The sequence below is a fragment of the Pleurodeles waltl genome, chromosome 1_2, assembly GCF_031143425.1.
Source record: "Pleurodeles waltl isolate 20211129_DDA chromosome 1_2, aPleWal1.hap1.20221129, whole genome shotgun sequence".
In the NCBI taxonomy this organism is placed as follows: domain Eukaryota; kingdom Metazoa; phylum Chordata; class Amphibia; order Caudata; family Salamandridae; genus Pleurodeles; species Pleurodeles waltl.
In genome coordinates this window covers 547,957,896-547,978,913 of record NC_090437.1, presented here as the reverse complement: position 1 = coordinate 547,978,913, position 21,018 = coordinate 547,957,896, and positions in this window count along the sequence as shown.

The following is a 21,018-nucleotide window of genomic DNA, read 5'->3' as shown; positions in this document are numbered from 1 at the left end:
AGTTTTTCAGTCGGACCACCAATACCTGAAATAATAGGTCTACCTGGGGGGAAGGACAGTTTTTTATGAATTTTAGGCAATGTATAAAAACATAGAAATCTAGGTCTCATCACCTTCAGGTACAGATATTCATCCCTGCTCAATAAGTTGAATTGATACCAAATTTCTAGTTTTTTGTTAATGATACCACACAGTTTCGGTATTGGGTTGGAGTACATCTTTTCATAACATTGTGCATCCCCCAATTGCGATCGTATCTCCTGAACATAGTCAATTCTATTCATTATAACAACATTTCCTCCCTCATCAGCTTGTCTTATCATAATTTGATCATTTGCACTTAAATCCTTAAGTGCTCTCCATTCTCCTCGGTTTAAATTGCTGATGGTTCTAGGTGGACCATGTTTTGATTTGTGTAAGTCCAAATCCCTACAAACCAACTCGAAAAAATTATCGAAATTCCTATTATCAAATGTTTTCGGAAGCCACCTCGATCTGCACTTAAGACCACTACTACCACCCCAATTGCAGGTAATATCTAGGTCCTCTAATACCTGCAAAAATATAATAGGAACTTCTTCATGTTCTGTAAAAGAAAGCAGCATAGCTGTGTCAAATACTTCTTGAATATAAGGTATACTATCCACATTGGGTACCGTATCATCCTTAAGTTTAGATCCAGTAGGTTTTAACTTAAAATATTTCTTCAATTTCAATCGTCTAATGAACTTAAAAAGATCTAGCTTAGCTCTACATATGTCACCCATACTAGTAGGGTAAAAGCTTAATACCTCTCCAATAATGAAGTACTATCCGATGATAATGTTACATTCGATAAATTAACTACACTAATAGTTGGTTCCTCGGGGTTTAAGTTCTCTTGTCCTTGGATCTGGTTACCATGCCCATCTTCTCTGTTGCCTCTGCCCCTTCTGAGCCTCTTAAGTTTACCTTTCTCCATCTCAAATCTCGTTGACCCTGTCTCATCCTCAGAAGTTCCTGTAAAAAACCTGTTCTATTATCAGATCTGACCTGCGCAGATTTACCTGCTGTTCCTTCTATTTCACTTTCACTTGAAACCACACTGCTTGCCGATGTAGAATCTGAGGACAATGACGTTTGGGATCCCTGTCTTAACAGTGGAGGATTCAACAAGTGCTCATATTTTCTAGCAAACATAAATGTCCTCCCCATCTGATAATCCCTCTCGTCTCTCTTAAATTTCAGAGTTTTCCTTTGCATAATTTCATCCTAATGCTTTAATAGTACTTGTTCCAAAATTTTATAATTTTTATCTGTAGCGTCTGGAAGGTTTAACTCCTTAATCTCACCAAAATATCAATTTTCTTCTGGAATAGGGCCACCTTCCTTTCTGAGTTCGTTATTAGAATTTCCATCAGTCTAAATGAGCTAGCTGTCAATTCTTTATCCCATGAATCAAGTAAATCAGCATCTAAATCGTCATAAGCAGGAAATATCTGCGTCCTCAGACCTCTTGGGATTCTATTTAATTTCAAACACTGTTTCAAAGTAACACCATCCCACCATTTCGAAAGTTCATTTTTCTTCAGTCTCTCCAATTTTATAAATTTAGTCTTAAGCCCTTCCTTAAGCAGGCGATTCGGAAAAAATAATGTGCTACCCTTCTCAAGATTCCCGAAAAGTTCTTCTGCCATCTTATTCCTATCCATCTCAGTACACAAATCCTTGTGCTGCCTTCCCCTATAACTAACTTGTAATATGTACCAGAAGGGGGTGTATTGTAAGGGGAATAAGGGCGCACCAAGGAAAGCTAACTAGTATTAAGTTGATCCAATTCCAAAAATCTGCAACGGTGCACTGCTATGGGGAATACACCCTAGAACCCCAGATGTTGACTGAGAAACAGTCAATATACCAATGAAAATGCTGAGGCACCTGTTGAACAAGTGTACAGATCCCTAACTACAGGAGCTTCTGCTTTTTTAATAAGTTACTATAAATGTACAAAAACAAATTACATCATCCATAAATAATTAACAAACAATTAAGCAAGAAATTGCAGATCTTGAATTACTATTTTTTAATTATCAATCACATATTTCCAATATCCCCCTTAATGGTCCATTGATTTTTCCTCGAATGTCTAGAAACATCAGTTCATTTCCTTCCAAATTCACACAACAAACTAATGGTGCTCCGTTGGATCTCCAAAGTCCATGGTGTTCAATCCTAGGTATTCCTCCAATATTTTAATCACCTCAAATGTGAGTAGAGAATCCAACATAAATCAAGATGTCCAAATTCCTTGCAAAGACCTCACAGCCAACACGTGTTTCGTCACTTGATTTCCTCAGGTCTGGAATCTGGTCAGTTCTCATAATATATTTAACTGGATCCTAAGAGTCATCAAGAAAAAGCACAAAAATATATTCAATATAATCATAATAAAGTCACTCCGAATACATATCATTAGTACCAAAGTGGAAACCAGTGTCCCAAGACTTTCTAGGTGAATTAGTAATTAATGGCCCAATCGCAATTTACAAAGTTACCCTGTTAATCCATGCAGACACCCAAACTGGTGACGCCCCTTGTCGTGCAATCAAACTCCCAATTTCACTAAGCCAGCGTGAGATGTTCGTTAGTTAAATAAATGAGTTTAAACATGAAACCATAGGAAAAGGATTATAGTATAACTTATTTATTGTCATGTTATAACTCAACAAGCCCAAAGATGTAACCCAAAAATTATTTGCAATCCAATAACGTTTTACCTCCAAAATCTCCAAAATTTAAACGTAATGCTTCTCAAAACCATCTGCGAACCCGCAGTCAATATCCATCAACGTCCTGCCTTCCCACTCGAACAGTACGCGACTCACTACACGCTGTCCTGTGAACGAACTTAATATAAGCCATCACTATTATCCTATCATAAAAACTCTATTGTTAAAGAACCAAGTCAACAGAAGCACATCCCTTTACAAATATTACTGTGCCAGTAAGTTGGAAATAAACACCCCTCCGTATGTTTTTACAAAACTGTCACGTCAACACAAACGCAGCGTGTCAGTTGTCCACATTTAAATTATATCACATCCACGTACTTCATTAAATATCAATAGTGCACCGATGAGTCCCAAGTGAACACATCTCCGTGTGTTCCCGGAGACGGACACGTTAACGCCATAAGCGGCGTGCCCGTAATCTCCCATTAAATCTTGCCCCGTCAACGAAATCAAGGAGGGACCAATCCCCACACCTTGCAATAGACATAAAGGAGGGACTACAACAGAAAATAAATTGTCCCGACATATACAGAGGACTCTACCTCCGTCTACGTTATCAATCAGGAATAAAAACAGTAACCTTGCAAAGAACGGTCTTTCACAACAATTTACCTGATTTATATGGACATTTACCCTAAAGAGAATGTATTATCCTTTAGGTAACCCTAAAAGAAGGATGAGAAATATCTCGTGAAAATAGTCCACACTATTTGGTAGTCCCCGGGTAGGTTAAACTATACTCAAATAGGCCCCCTTACATGCCCGCATCCCAAGTAATTTATAACATGACAGTAAAACGTTATTTGCGACACCATGAAAGAGAATAGTGATATATGACGATAGAAAGAATATATTAGGGAGAGTAAAATTGGAATATACACAGTTACCATGAAAAAACTCACTTCTACCCCTACAAAAAGAGTTTACGTGTATTATATTTGTGGATGAATATTACACTCCATATTGTCTCACTCTTTACATAATGATTAGCCCAATCATTATTGGTCCCGAGCAGTTTGTTAAGTGACGGAATAAAGCATAACAGACTAGAACAAATTACCTCTCGTTGATATATCATATTTAGACACATAACTTATGAAGGTGTAAACAAATAACAATCCCAAATACACAACTCAATTTAAGTCCCCAGGAAATATTCCAATTCCCTATCTGAGTTCAGCCCATCTTCTACTGCCCTTAGCCGCATTATCCACATTGCAAAAAAAGCATGTGCTCATGTGCTTGTTTAAACGCAGTCCAAGTGTGGGACAGGTCCCAGAGGTATTTAAATTCTGAATATGGGGGGGCTGGCCCTCCTCCAGCCCAGGAACTGCCACGTCCCTTGGGCTTTAAACTAAATCAATGTGGGGGATGTGTGCCCCCCCCAGAGCCCCAAGGACCTCCACCTCCCTTGGGCTTTAAACTAAATCAATGCGCAGGCTGTCTGGCCCCCTCACAGTCCTGGGGACAGTCACTTTCCCAAGGCTTTTAACTGAATGAATGTGGGTGGCACCTGGCCCCATAGCCTTGGGGACTGCCACCACCCCAAGGCTTTAAACTAAATTAATGCGGGATCTGCCCATACCCCCCACCCCCCCAAGGACCACCACCTCCCCAGGATGTTTCTTCCATGTTTCGTCCCCCTCATTTTTGGCTAGATCGGCCATTTTTTCAGCCAATCTGCCCCTGGGGTCAAAACCCACTAGATGCTAGGGATTTTATTTGATAAATTTGTGGGAAGTGACCCCCTTGGGCAAGCCCACTAGACACCATATTTTTTCTTTTTGATGTGGCAGGAGGTGGTCTCATGAAGCCCTGTAGTGGGGAAATGAATTGGTATACCTTGGGCCAATTTCTGCCCCTCTGAAGGCAGATTGGTCCTATTGTTAGGCCAATCCATCCCCAAGGGGTTAGAAAGCCACTAGACATCAGGGAAAGTTTTTGTGTGTGTAAACTGGTGTTTGGCTGGCCGTGTGTGTACTGGCATTTGGCAGGCAGTAGGTGTGAATTTGTGCTTGGTTGACAGTGAGTGTTGACTAGCACTTGGCTAGTGGTGTGTGTAGGATTGTGCTTGCCTGGCAGTGTGCATGGACTGATGCTTGCCTGGCACTGTGCGTGGTCTGGCACTTGGCTGTCAGTGTGTTTCGACTGGGATTTTGCTAGGTGTATGTGTGGGCTGGCTTCTGGTTGATGGTGTGCATTGACTGGCTTCTTGCTGCTGATGTGTTTGGTTGTCAATTGGGTGGTGATGATAGCATTTTATGATGTTAACAGTTCTATGTCTTGTCATCATTTTCATTTGTGATGGTAATGTTTGATTTCTCCTTTTTATTCCAGTGCAAAGCTTTTGATTTCCTTTGGTGCGACCACTGCTTATGGTATAGTCACTGGTAGATCTGCAGTTTTTGTTGTTCCATTTTGTTGGTAGGAAAAAGTTTTTTGTGCAGTTTTCTTTAAATGAGTATCATTTCTCTACATGAATGTGCTTTTTTGTGAATGGTGTAATAATAGCAGCATGTTTAGCTTCTGTTTTATTGTGTGCGAAATTCTCTTTGGATTTGTGCATGATGTTTATTGTGTTGTCTTCTGTATACATTTCTTTTGTATTTCCTTTCTAGTGGGATATTGTTGGTGCTTGCTGTGTCTGTGCAGAGTGGGTGCTGGTGAGTCTAACTGTCTCTGGCAAGTGAATGGTATCGTTTTTAGTATATAGGTCATTGTGATAAAGCCACACTTTGGCCCAGGTTTATGAAGCGCCTAACGCCAACTATCACCACATTACTGTCATTTTTGTATGCAAATGTGGTGATAGTGTATCAAAAACGCCACTGCATATTTACAAAGTGGCGCAATGCACGCATTGCACCACCTTGTAAATCCTTGCACCACATTATGCCTGCACCAGGCATAACGTATGCAATGAGGCAGTTCCCCTGTTAAGGGGTCTGCAAAAATGGCGCAGTGGAATCTCTGAGATTCCACTGCATCATTTGTAGCGGCATTTTTAATATCTTCACAGAGCAGGTGTTAAAAGGAGGCACGGCAATATTTATAAAGGGCCTCTATGTACTTTGTAGGATTTGTGCCAACATTTTTGTCACTAATCCTTCAAAGTACAATAGCCTGAAAAATAATGACACTATTGTCCCTAACTTGTGCCATTGTGCCCCATTTGTTAAATACGGCGCACACATGGTAGTGTTAGGAGGGCACAATGGGACGCAAGAAAATTGACACTTCAGACTACTGGTTTAGAGATTTTATTAAATTGAATAGTTTGTGCTCAAATCGATAGCCCCCACAGAGAGTTTGGACACATATTTTTTTTCATTTTGTTTCTCCCTATATATTTATTCTCTATAAAATATATCTGCATATATACCTTACAAGCACTGTATTCAAAGTTAATTATTTAGATCATATTTTAAAATAAGTACTGATCTTGGTCAAACAGGATACATTCATCATTCAGTATAGCTCTTTCCTACTAGCTGGATTACTGATTCTCCTTTTCCACTTGTTTGCAGATCAATAGAACAGTCAGTCAAAGTGTTTAAAAAAACAAACAAAAAAAACATTTTCATTGCATCAAGTACAGGAGCATTAAGTTAATTGCATAAGCAGAGATATGCAGTTGTAACTACAGATGGATAAACAACCATTGTACATATAGATGCATAATAAAGATGTGAATGAGTTATGCAAATATGGCAATGGAGTATCATAAGACTTTTAGGGGCATATTTATGAGAAAGTGGTGCATCGGCCTGATATAACAACACCATGGTTGTGCCAGATTTACAGTATGGCGCACCATGCCGGTCATTACCACAACAGCGTCAGAATTTTTTACGCTGTTGTTAGGCTTTGCTGCACCAGCGTCAAAAATATTGATATTTTCATGCCGGTGCAGCAAAGCACAAGGAGGCACATTGATTTTAATGGATAGGTCTTTTTAACACCTGCTTCGAGCAGGCGTTAAGAATGATAGAAAAAAGGGTGCAGTGAAATCTAGTAAATTCACTGTGCCATTTTTTCAGGCCTCCCTAATCGTAATGCCCCCTCCATACATTATGCCTGGTGCAGGCATAATGTGGCACAAAGGGTTGCAAAATGGCGCAACGAATGGATTGCATCCCTTTGCTTAGTACTTTAAAATCTATTATAACACAAATACACACACACATATATATATGTATATATACATATACAAGTTTAAAATATAAAAAAATTAAATTATCATAATGAAATATCAATATTTTTAATTTACTCTGCCAGTTGATAGTTATATTTATTTGCCTATAACTTTGGCCCTTATCAGGTATCTTCATGAAATTTTCAACATTTGTATGCCACTAAATAAAGCTGCTGTCTTGAAAGTTTCAGGGTGATTCATCAAGGTGGGACCGAGAAAAAGGGGGCAGCTCACAACACTTTTCCCCATGCAATTCCCTATACCAAGTTTTGAACACAAATACAGTCCAAATCACTGGGCATAATTACACCAGATTTGGCAGAAAGGTAGTTCTTCATCGAGAAAGAGCCCTTTTTGCTATTTGGTATAAATCTGTGAAGTAGTTTTTGAGACAAAGAAATATAGATATCTAGGCACATAGATCCTTTGCTGATCTAACAGTCTGCGTGCTTATTTCTAGTTGGCTGCCTACAGTTCAACAAGGAAGTGTTGGCAGCCATTTTGGAACTCAGACTCAGCCAAACCTAAAAATAGAGCAAAAAATAAAGAAAAAGGGCCAGGGTAGAAATACACAGCCCCTTAGTCCTTGTGCTAGGGTCCCTAGGGTCCTCACTGGGAAACAAAAAATATATATATTTTATTATGCCACAAAACTGCGGAGAATCTGCAAATCTGCAGCAAAATTGAATAAAAAAATCAAGCCTGGTCTGCAGCGCTTGTTTATCATTCAGCCTTCGGGTAGTCCAGGTCCTGAGGGCATTTTATTGGGTAATATTTAAGGGGGGGGGCTCCTGTGGCTCCCCTCCTCATAATTAAGTGAGCCCTGGAGACCACCACCCCCCGGGGCTTTTATGTAAATATTGGGGGCTGCACGGATCCCCCTCTATAGGCTGTAAGGAGCCATGGTGACTACCACCTCCTGGGGGATTTTACAGTATATAGGAAGTGGGAGCAGAACACCCTCCTCAGGTTCAAAGGAGCCCTGGGGACCACCTCCTCCCCTGCACTATAATACTAAATTGGAGGGGGGCTTTGCAGATCCCCCTCCTTCACCACCTTCCAGGAGTCAAAAAACAAAAGAAAGCTAGAGGGGGGCCACATGGTCCCCCTCCTGGTCTGTTTTTGGCCCTGGGGACCACCACCTTCCCAGGGCTGGCCCTCTCCACAGTGAAGGAGGGGGTTTATATCACCCCACTTCTGGAGCTTCTAATAGCCTGGGGGACTGCCACCCCCCTGGGGCCAGCTCCCTTTCTCACAAGGTACCCTTCCTCTGAACATAGCAGTTTGTTTCTGCTTCATGGGAGTTTTAGCAGCTCCCAGCAATCAAGTGCATGTCATCTCCCAGCAGGCGGGAGCAGAAAAGCTGCTCCTGCTCACTGTGAGTGCACCTTTCATCTGTTTCCCTGCACACCGTCAAGAGGGCAAGAAAACTTATGAAAGAATTGCTTCCATTTTGAGCTGCTCCCTGCATGTGGGAGAAATGACAGCTTCCACAGGAGATAGGGAGTTGGCAGGGGCCACAGGGATCTTGAAGCTCCCTTCACGGTCCTAAAGTAGTGACTTCAGGAGTGGATTCTTTCTTGCCATCTCCTGTTGAGACCACAGGTTGGCGTTCTCCCTTTAAACCACCACGAGTACGCAAAATGACCTAGGAGCCCCACCCGGTTGGCCCCGTCACGTATACGTTAGTGGTATGCAATTACTTCCTGCCTTTTTTCAGGATGACAGACAGCTTACTAAAAAGCCCCCTCAGCACGTTTCACATCAATTTTGGAGATGCATTCTTAATGCAAGTAATGAGCAATTACTACACATAAATACGAGGAGGAACCCTTGTTTGTTGGAGATTCACTCTTTATAGTATTGTTGTCTTCTCTACATGAGAATTCATGTTATTGCAGGCTTCTGTATGAAGATGTTCGGGGAACAATCACATTGCCAAAATAACAGACACACAAGGTCACTTGAGGTATTACCTTGGGGTCCTTTAAGCAGTTGTAGTGTGGATAGTGCACTATACATTTACCCAACAAGGTAGCACTTACTAATTAGCCAGTAGAAAGTGCTCCAGTTGGGTAGACACCTTTCACAAAACTGTGGTCTATTGTTGGATCAAGCAGGTCAGGGTGTATTCTGGCACAATGCTTATTTTACAGAAATTAATTTGAAACGGGAAGCAATTACGAATAGAAACAAAACAGGTGGCTCAGTTGAAGCTCCGCTTCCAGACCCTTTGGCCAACTCCCACTGTGCACTGACATAGGCCATGCATGGCACGTGGTTGGATGCCTATGGGGGGGTTGGCTGCAGGGACTGTGGCCAACCCACTGCTGCGTTATAAATACCCTAAACATTCACTGAAAAAACAAAGGTTACAAGGATGTTGTAGGTAGGAATTAGCATTAAAATAACTTCAAAATTCACTGAAAAAGCAAAGGTTAGAGTGACGTTTTAGTTAGGCTCTGGATTTACATGCACAAATCCTTCAAAATTCAGCTGTTAGAGGTATTTCACATAACTAGAACTCGTGCCCCAATGTAACTATAACTTGTGCCCCAGTAATTTTTCACTACTGTGGGGTCTACTGCTCTCATATGACAGCATTGGGTATTCTGTAATATAGCTTTAATCTGTAAACCCTGATCACTGGAATGGTAATGGTCCTCTTTAATAGTAAAGTTGGATTTAACATTACTATTTTAGAATGTCACTTTTAGAAAGTAGCCATTTCTCTGCTGTTACTGTGCTGTGTGCCTTGCAGCCTGTCTCCAATACAATTCTTGGGTAGGTGATAGCTACACTTTGTGCATTCCCTCTGGACATCCACAAACACAGGAAGGGTGGGTCTGACAGGCAACTGATCTACATTCATCTGAATTCTGAAAGGTCTTTCTGGGCAGGAAGAGGAAGAGGAAGCTGACATTTAGGGGCATATTTAGAGGCCCTTTGCACCGTTGGTGTGTTACTTTTTGTGATGCATTGGCAGCACAGAGTACAGACACATATCTATCTTGCCAGGCAAAGCCACTTTGCATGGCTTTGCATAGCTTTGCATGGCCTACTAGATATGGTTTAAGGCAACGCAGCGCAAGTCGCTGCATTGTCTTAAACTGCATCAGGGAGGTGTTGCAGTGGGGTTTCCTGTGAAACACACATGGGTTTTGACGCATTCCCAGATTTACAAGAATCTGTAAAACTGTGAATGCATCAAAATTGTATTGCTCCCCAGGACAAGCGCATCAAGGAGAAATAACTTGTTTCTCTTCTTTGTTTCCTCTTTCTATGTGTGCTGCATTCTGAAGAATGAGGAAAATGCCTCCCAGGATTGTTTTTGTACAGGAAGGTGTCCCTTCCTGCACAAAAATAATCCTGCCAAAAACACAGGCACACTTGTAAGGGTGCCTGCATTGGTGCTAGGCAGCAATTTGAGCGCAAAGGCAGGGGGAAGAGCAGAAATGCATCATATCTTGTAAACACAGTGCATTGCTGTCCTTTCAAATTAGTGTACAGCAGTGCAGCAGAAAGGCTTGGTGTGCTCCCCTACACTAATTCCTTCTTAATATGCCCAGTACACTTCAATAGGCAGTCCTTTCTAACACATAAAGGACGGATTACCTCCTACTGATAGTCTTGAACAAGGACTGAGGAAGAAAGAAAGTCTGTGCACTTCAAAGTCACCCTACTTCAAAGGCACATTTTGGTAGAAGAACTGGAGGCCATATTCATGACCCAGATTGCATCACTCTTGCACCACGCAATGTGGTAGAAGAGAGACATAAACCTCTTAAGTGATATTTTGCGTGGCTTCGTAAATCTCGAGTAATGTAACACAGTGCAAATTGCTGCGTTACATTACTCTGCACCAGGGAGGCATTTCCAAGCAGCATTCATGCATTTTGATGCATTCTCAGAATTACAAGAACATGTAAGCATGGGAATGAGCCAAAAACATACACCTCCTAACAGAGGCATAACAAGGAGAAACATGTTTATTTCTCCTCGTTTATTCCTCATCCTATATGTGCTGCATTCTGCAGCAGATATAGAAAGAGAAAAGTGCCTCTCAGGATTATGGTTGTGCAGGAAGGTGCCCCTTCCTGCACACAAACAACCATACGTGCATTGCAGGCACCCTTGCTCCATTGTGACAGGGTGCCTGAATTGGTGCCAGGCTGTTTAAAGTGCACCAGCGCAGGGAAAAGAACAGGAATGGTTTGTACTCTTTTAAATATCCTGCATTCTTGTCCTACCCCTGTTATGTTGGGCAGTGGAGCAAGGTGATTTGCTGTGCTTCCCTGCACCATAAAGCCCATAAATATGAGCCTGAGCCTCTGACCCTAGCAAATTGGTACACTACTGGACCTGAGAAGAATTATGCCAAGAACTAGGACTGCTGTGCCACTAGGAGTGCCTTGCTGCTGGACTGCTTTCTAAGAAGGACTTCTCTCTGCATTGTTGAGCCACCCTACTGCCTGCTGATCCTTGATCTGCTGAGGCAGAACTGGACTCTCTCTCCTCAACCTGTGTTACTCCAAGGGCTTGCTGGTTTGCCCCATCTTCTCCTGCAGATCAGGGACATAAAAGACAGCCTGCAACTCACCTTCTGCTGCTGGACTCTCTCATCTGTGAGTCCTACTTTTGCCTGAGGTGTCAATACAGTCCTGGGCCTTAGAAGTGGGTTTTACAGCTATTTCTCTGCAGGAATCGATGCATCTGACTAATTACGCTGTTTGGAACTGAGGCAGTATCCTCCTATGTGTTCCAGATTCGATGATGACACAAGATCTAACTGTACCGATCAACAATGATGCACTTGCATAAATCTCAATAGAGTCCAACGCCCACGTAAGACTTGACAGGGCGGCTCAACACCAATGCATCTACCCGACATGCTTGGATAGGAACCAACAAATCGCCTTTGCATCGTTCCTCGACATCCACACTTTCTCCATCAAATGTACTTTCCCAACAGGCTCTGAGTGATTCCAGTAGTGGCCTGCCCACCATTATAGTTGGCCTCAACTTGGATTTAACCTGGCTTAGTGCAAGCTCAAGTAACCTTTTAGCGCTATTGACTTCTAAGCACTATTTTTGGTTTATTATTTAAAAATTGATATCTCAACTTCTACTGATTGGATTTGTGTTGATTTGGTCTTGTTTTCCTCAGATAAATATTCTCTATTTTTCTAAACCTGTACGGAATATTTTTGTGGTGTTTTCATTTTGTTGCTGTGTGTTTGTTGCTCAAATACTTTACTCATTGCCTCTTTAGATAAGCCTGTCAGCTCTGTGCCAAGCTACCAGAGGTTGAGCACAGGTTATCTGTAAGTGTGTACCTACCTTACCCTGACTAGAAGAGGTGATTCCTGCACATACAGGGTGCATACTCTAACAACTAGAAACCCCAGTTCTAATACTGGTGATCAGCACTGAGGATACGGGCAACACCATACAGTAATTCATTGTTCACTACATCTTCACATTAAAGGCATTTCATTTTTTTTCAATTCTCCTTGATTGGCTTTTTGATTTTTGTGCTAAATTATGTCTCACTCTGGAGAAGTAGCATCTGGGCCTGCAGCAATTGAGTTTGAGCTGGCCAGATCAGAGTCTTACACTGTGCAACAGCTGAAGGATTTCTAGAAGGCCTTTCAACTGTCTACAATGGATTTTTCCAAGAAGGTGGATATACAGAAGGTTTTGAGGGCCTTTGCAGAGGCCCAGGTTGCATCTGATGACACCCCTGAGAAAGAGCAGGAAATCCCTGAGGAGGATGGCTTTATTCTGGATACCAATGTAGATTTGAAACTGCCTATGAAAAGGGCCAACAGCTTGCCAGTAGCAGGAGTGGTTCCCAGATCCGGGAGCAGAGTCTGTTCCAGGAACCTGTGCATAGAGGAGCTGGCAGAAATGAGGGAAGAAATAAAGTTTAAATTAGAGTTTCTAGAGATAAAACTGGCTCGTAAGGAGACAAAATTGGCCCATGAGCTCTTCGCGAAAGAGTTGAATGCAAGAGCCCTGGAAATAGGGTCCAGCAATGGAAATGGTAATCGCATACCTCCACTGTCCACTGATGAGTTACGAATCTGGATACCTAAGAATTTGGTGCCCTGCTATGCGGTGGGGAATAACATAGACAAATGGTTTGCAGCCTATGAGGTGGGTTTGAGAGTGCACAAGGTGTCAGAAGAGCTCTGGGGTGGTAGTTTTTGGAGGTACATGGCCATTATCGAGTGTAATACACCTCTCATATCAGGGGTGGGAGATCAGTCACACAACACTGCTAGGAAGGCCATACTAGACAACACGTTTGTGCTGGCACCTGAAAAATACTGACAGAGGTTCAGGACCAGTCACAACTTTGCACCACAGAGTGGAGTGGATTGCTTGAACAATGCTAGCAAGGTACTGAAAGGCTGGGTGAGTGACATCAGAAAAGAAGATTATGAATGGATGTATAACTTGGTTTTGAAAGTGTGCATGCTTGAGCTGCACCAACACATAGTGGATAGTAAGCTTCCTGATCCCAGGAAGCTGACTGAGGAGGAGGACAGCTAGGTCAGCATGAGTGTCCAGAAAGGCATGTGGAGGGACTCCCAAAAGGGTGGTCAGGACTCCCAACAGAAGAAGGAAGTGGGAGATAAAATACAGAGAGCCTGAGTTAGATATTGGCTGACAAGTTGCTCCATCACAATAATGATGGATATCCCATTCGCCAAAATCTATATCCCATTTTATATAATGGAATTTAGATTTCAGAGGATGGGATTTTTGTCACCATTGTGACAGAGTAACTCATCTGCCAATAACTAAATCAGGCCCAGAGTTCTCTAAATGCCCCCAAAACAACTCACAGGGGAAATGTCTTGTTGGAAAGTGGATTAGTGGTAAAGGCAGGTAAGTACCTACACTTAGCAAGAGGCCACTAACCCCCACTAGGTACAGTCAGGTCTCAATTAATTAATCCCAGCTCAACCCTTGTTAGCTTGGCAATGAGCAGGGAGGCTTAGAAGACAGGTGTGTAAAACATTTAAAAATCACGAAAAAGCACATAAGTAAAACACAAAACACAATAAAAATGTAATACCAACTTAAAATAGTAGATGATATTTGTATCTTTAAAATGACACAAAAACTACAAAAATCTAATAAAGGGAACCGGAGGTATGAATTTTTCAAGATTAAGGAGCATATTTAAGAAAAATACTTTTCTTGTGCCCCTTATCACTTCCCTAACGCCACCGTGTGTTCACCGTATTGAATATATGGTGCACCATGGCGGTAGTTAGGGGACTAGTGTCAGAATGTTTTTACGCTAGTTGATACTTTTTAGGATTAGCATAAAAAATTCTGACGTTAATCCTGCAAAGCAACCACAGGCCCATTGTAACATATGGAAGCCTCCTTTTAATGCCTACTCTGAGCAGGCGTTAAAAGGGCCAAAAAAATGGTGGAAGGAAATCTCTTAGATTTCGTTGCACCAATTTTTTGGCCGCCCTAATGGGGGAATGCACCTTTTGCCATCATTATGCCCGTGGCAGGCATAATGTAGCGCAAAGGAATTGTGCCACTTTGTAAATCTGGTGTGGAATTTTTGTCCTTCTAATGCCACATTAGTGTAAAAAAGTATGTTAATGTGAAGTTGGAATGGTGCTAGTGGCTCTTAAATGTGCCCCTAAATGTGTTCTACCACTTAGAAATCAAAAGTACCACTCTGGACATCTGGTCGCACTTGAGCGGGCAAAGTCAAAAGTTGACGATAACCTCAATGGAGCCCTGCTCCGCTACACTGAGCGGGAGGTTTCAGTCAAAGTTTTACCTTAATACTTAGAACATTTTTGAAAGATTTCTCACTGACCAGGACGAAGTCACAAGTTGAGGCCGACCTCACTCGAGCCCTCTTCGGATACACATCACAAGAGGCCTTGGTCAAGTGTCCTACATTCAGACTTAGAAACTTTTTGGGGATGGAAATCTTCATCAGGAACCAAGTCGAAATTTGAAGCCGACCTTGCTGGAGCCCTCCTTGGATGCACTGCATGGGAGGCCTAGGCCAAAGTTGTACATTCAAACTTTAAAACTTTTCTGGAGCTTTTCTTCTCTGACATCTGACGACCCTTCTCAGCAAGCCGATTTTAATGCAAGGTCGCCGGATTGCCCTTCCATAAGCCCCCAGTTAAATGCTGGAAGTCTGGGGCTCCAGAGATTTTCAGCTGGACGAAACTGCAAGTCAGGCCGGGTCGTGGTTGACATTGGCCTGCTTGACTCATGAAGTCGGGTCGGTCCACTTATGGAGCTTTTTTTTAAACTTGCTCCAAATGTCTCCAAACTTCTGAATCTTCTTATAGTAGTAATTTTAAGGTCCTTCAGGTGCCCACAACTCACCCCAAGGTTCCACAAGCTCTGAGTTGCAGGTTAGAACTCCAACTCCCAGAATACACCTAGGGCCTGATTACAAGTTTGGAGGAAGGTGTTAATCCGTCCCAAAAGTGACGGATGTACCACCAGCCGGATTACGAGTCCATTATATCCTATGGAACTCGTAATACGGCTGGTGGTATATCCGTCACATTTGGGACAGATTAACACCTCCTCCAAAGCTGCAATCAGGCCCCTAGTCCAAATCCTAAAATGACCATTGGCGACTGGTCAGCTGGGCTATTTCTGCAGAGGACTCTGCTCAGCTTCTTTGTACCTGTAGCTTACACAGATACCCTTCTTGGAGTTTTAGAAGTAAAGCAAAGTCCTTTTCTTGATAAAGCCCAAAGTGTGCAGCTTGTGCAGTCCATCTGAGTGAAGGGTCCAGGTGCAGGCCAGGTATCCATCAGGCCAGTCCGTCTTCTTTTTGTCTTTTTCAAGTGGGGATCAGAGATGGGATGTAACTCTACCAGTTTTATCCTTGCTCCTGGGGGTGGAAAGCAGTGGGGGCCTCTGTCTAATCATGTGCAGCCCACCACTCTTGAGTGACCACTTCCTGGGAAGTGTGGCAAAAACCAATCTGAGAGAGCAAAAATCAATCAAAGATTTGAAAAGCACGGCCAATCACCTATAGGCTTTCAAAAATGGAAGATGGCAAAAGTTCAGTGTCAGAGGTTAGTTCTGGATAAGCCCACTCACTGGTGTGGCTAGGTTTACCTTGGCACATTCCTTTCCAGCCCTCTCTTAATCTAATTAAGGGGCACCTGGCTGCCTGGGTTTGCAGGAAATGGGATGTGTACAGTTGCTGTCCCAAATGTCCTTCCCTCCTTTGAAGACCAGTTTTGCTGTTGTCCTCCCCATCCTGTTCCACCATCTGCTGAGGCAGAACCCTTCCCACCAAATGCTTTCTTTGTGTCAGCCCAGGCCATTTCACACCTCATTAATACCGCCTGTCTCAGGCTGCCAGAGGCTGACCAATCAGAGAAGGGCAGTATAGAGCTGAAGTTGGTAACTTTTGGGAAGAGTTCTAAACTCTTTTCTGGTTATATTAAATTCAACAGTGGCAAGTTGCTGGATTTATTATAACTTTTAATTTGATACCAAACATGCAATATTTAGCTCCTTTCTATGGAAAATACAACTTTACTATTTTAAAATAAAGTCTCCCCATGATAGTCAGTGGAGCACTCTTACTACAATTGGAAAGACAAATGTAGCTATTTTTCCCTTGTCAAGGTTTAAAAAACAAATTTTATAAAGTCACTGCTTATAGTTACACTACACTCAACCATTGGAGTACCGAGGGCACACTGTAGGGGTGACGTATACTTAAAAATAAGGTAGTTTAGGGCTATGGAAGTACTTTTAATTTCAAAGTCGAATTTAGGGTTAACTTTAACCTGAAAGAAGCCAGTAAGCCAGACCTACCTTTAAAATGACACTGGCCACCACAACAGCGTACCTATGGGTGAACTACCAATGCTGGGGTCCCTAAACCTACATACCCTTCATAATCAAGGGACTTATAGGTAGGTTGATATAACCAATTATAATTAGCCTAATTTGCATATTTCATTTTACACACAGCACTGGGTTAGCAGTACCCAGTGCACAGTCTAGAGTCAGTAACCACCAGTATCTGTCCAAAAACGTTGGGACTGACCAGGGCACAGGTCTGGTTCTCATTTCAAATCTGGCCACCAGAAGAAAAACTACCCTGACAAAATTCTGCAGCCCAAAACACCCAAGCGCTATCAGTACTTCGAGCATGGACACCACAAAGTGGATCCCCAAAAGAACACCACATTCCACTGGAGCGAAAACCGCAGGGGTGGCTAGTGTAGAGATTAGGTAGGAATTTCTTCGAGTTAATGGAGGGAGATTAGTGAGGTCACCCTGGTGCCACTGGATGACAGTGAGATGGTTCCAACGATCCAAGTGCCCTCAAATACTACAAAGTATAGGCAATGGATCACCATCAATGGGTCACCATCAATGGGCAAGGTTGTGAGGCTTTGAGGGGCACAGGTACCAACTTGGCTATGGTAAGAAATCAGCTGGTCTTAGCACAGCAGTTGATTCCCAGAGAATTCCTCCAAGTTGTACTGGCTAACAACATAGAGAGTCATTTTCCTGTGACCCTTATTCCATTTGAGTGGGGAGTGGTTTCAGGACTTCCGAAGGTTGCTGTGAGACCTACCATGCCTGTGGACTGTTTGTTGGCTAATGATCTTGAACACAATATCTGGAAGGGGGTGGAGTACAAAACTCATGTGGAGATATTGGTGGTTACCTAATTGGATCTTGTGAGAAAGGGTCTCTTTTGACATGCTAGCCCCCCACTTTTTGCCTAGAAAATGATGTGGTTTTAAACTGTAAGTGCCCTGGGCCCCTGCTAAACAGGTTTTCAGGGCCAGATCTCTACCACCAAAACTGTACCACGTTTAGCATTTCAGCCTCCCTTGTAAGTCCCTAGTAAATGATACCCCTGGTATCTGGGGCATGGGTACTGAACCGGGCCCCCCAGAGCTGCAACACCCATTGTGCCACCAGTCTCATGCAGACTGCCTTTGCAAGTTCATGACAAGATGTATTTAAAAGTTGCAAACTTGACATGGCAATTTTTTACATTTTTTATAATTGGACTATTTTCCTAAATTTTAAAAATCCATTGCTAGGGCCCTGGTTAGGTCCCTAAAACAGTGATTAGAAACAAACAGTCTTCACTATAGTTAGGCCCTAGAGAACATTTTCCAAAAGATAAAAAAGGCCCCAACTTTAGTAAACAAAATGCCTGATGCAGAGACCCATTCTAAGAAGCTTGACCTGACACCTTGGTCGGAGTTGAAATACCCCAGGATAAGGGTTCTCTGCAAAGTAAACCAAATCCACACTGGTGCTCATGCTACCACAGAAAGGCTTAGGCAGCATGTAGCAGAATATGAGACTGCTAACCAGGTGGAAGAAGGGGAACCCTCAACAACAGAGAATCAAGAAAACTCTAATGAGATTGTGGGTGATGAGGTAGAATCTTCCGTCTCTGAAATAGGAGCCTCCTCAGAGGGGGTTGTGACTATAGCAAGATTACCCAGAAGGCTTGTTTTAGAAACCCAGCTTACTTATGGAGATAGAAGTTAAAAGAAGGGAGATAGGCCTAGGACCCATCTCTGGTGGAAGCATACAAGTAACTAGTAACTACAGAGAAATATAAATATTTTAACCTACAACTCCCAAAGGAGTTATCCTATGTTATACAGCATATTATAACATTGCCAAGTGGTTTTCTGCCTATGAGAGAGTCTGCGTAGCCAGGGATATACATATAAGACATTGGGGTTCTCTGTTGTGGTAACTATTCTCAGACAAGTGCAGAGATAGACTCCTGACATTGCATGAGTCCGATGCACGGTCTTCTAACTTCATGAAGGCTAACCTAAGTGAGGGATTTGGGGTACTAACTGTAGAAAACAGAATTAAATTCAGGAAGACTAAAAAAAAAACAGAGTCAGTCCTGGGTAGAATTTATGGACTATTCAGGAAAAGTGCTAGTTGGCTGGTTAGGCTGTAACAAGGTACAAGATTTAGATATGTACTATAATTTAATTATGAAATAACATCTTTTGAGAAATTGCTACAATGAGAAACTATATCAGTTCCTGATAGACCTAGGTCAACTTTCTTCTCTGGAGTTGGGAAAGAAGGCAGTTTACTTGGTCAAGACATAGGTGACTAACACAACCACTGGTGGGGGAAACCAAAAGGAAAAGGCCAAACCCCCCCCCCACCCAAGGGAAAGATGGGAACCAAAAATAAAAGCAAAGAGTCTTCATCAGGCCCTCAAAAATCTGTTCAGGAAGGTGGGCCTCCAAGACTTCTCACAGCCTATGAGTGAGTACAAAGGTAGGACCTTTAATTCCAACAAGGCTGGGTGCCATGATCGCAAGAAAAGAGGACACCAAACTAAAGACCCTAGCTATAAAAACAAGGAAAACACCTCTAGTCAACCTTCAGAAAATACAGTTGCCAATCTCATATAGGATCACAGTTGTGGCCTGACCATGGAGGGGTAGACATATCCTGTGCAGCCTGGCCAACTAACATTAAAAAATATAGGCAGCACCCTTTGTATAATTGGACTAAGTTAGAAGCCTTGAGGGGCACATAGGCTGTGTTACCATGGTGACATAGCACATGGACAACCCAGACAAAAACCTGTTAGTGAAAACATATCCTGTCATCAGTGCTGACAATGTCACAAAGATCAGTTCCATGGCAGTGATGCCTTTTGATTGGAGAGAATAGTTGGACAAAAAGTTATTGTGTCCCCATCTATCCCCGTTTACTGTCTGCTCTGCTTGGAAATCATTTGGAACAATATCCCTGGGATGAAGTAGAAATGAGGACCCATGCATTCAGCCTACTACCACCAGACAGAAGTCTGGGCTCCTGGGGTGAGAGCCTCTACTGTCAGGAGCCAGAACACAGAGCCTTTCCGGGGTGGAGGTGTTACACATCCTCTTCCAGGCAGGTACCCTACACCAGCAGACAGCTTCAAGGATTCATCACCTTTGAAATCTGATCTCTGACTCTGCTGTTAACCCCAGATGGCCACCCAATATTTTTCCCTCACTTTGAATGAGAAAACTCCTGTTAAATCTAAGCCAGAATAGGAGTAGTGGCCACCCCCAGCCTGCACCACCCCTCAGGTGTGGCAGGCAAGGTGACTACTCCATTTCATGTTCCTCTATCTTGAATGGTAGTAAAATAGCCAATCAGGGTTAGGGATGTGATCCCTTCCCACAGTGTGTGTGGACACTCAAAGGTAGGTGGCCCATTGGCCACTACCAGGTACTCCCCTAACGCTCACTAAATGCAGTAATTATTGGGAATCCCTAGACCTCCTGATCAGATCGATGAACACAAGAAGACCAGGAACAAAGAAGACCCAAGGCACAAAAAAAGTCCTGCTGTGCAAAGAAAAAGGTACCAAAGCCTGTCTGCTGCTCCAAGGGCTCAACAATCACTCCTGGAAACATGAAGGACTCTGAAAACCCTCAGAGCACCTCCAGACCTCTGCTGATTGCTAAGAACTACCCTCAGAGTGAAGGTGTCACTCTCAGGCAACCTGCAAGCAAAAAAACAGTGAAGTCCAGTTTACTGACCAGCCACTGACCAATGAACTGGACCCAGCAGCCGGACGAAAATCCACCTGACAGACTGAAGGACAATACCTACCGGTGTGCCAAGTTTGGTGACACTGCAACTTTTAGGGTCTGAGATGTCCCATTTCCCGGGTGTTAGACCTGTCAGCCTTAGGGTGGTCTTCCCCCAACATTTTGCCTCCCTCCCTCCACTTTTCTGACACTGTTTTCTGGTTTCAGGACTCTGCACACTTTACCACTGCTAACCAGAGCTAAAGTGCATATTCTCTCTCCCTTAAAACATGGTGACATTGGTTCATCCCCAATTGGCATATTTGATTGCCTATAAGTCCCTAGTAAAGTGCACAGCACGTGCCCAGGGCCTGCAAATTAAAGGCTACTAGTGGGCCTGCAACACTGATTGTGCCACCCACTTACATAGCCCCTTAACCAGGTCTCAGGGCTGATATTACAAGGCCTGTGTTTTACATGT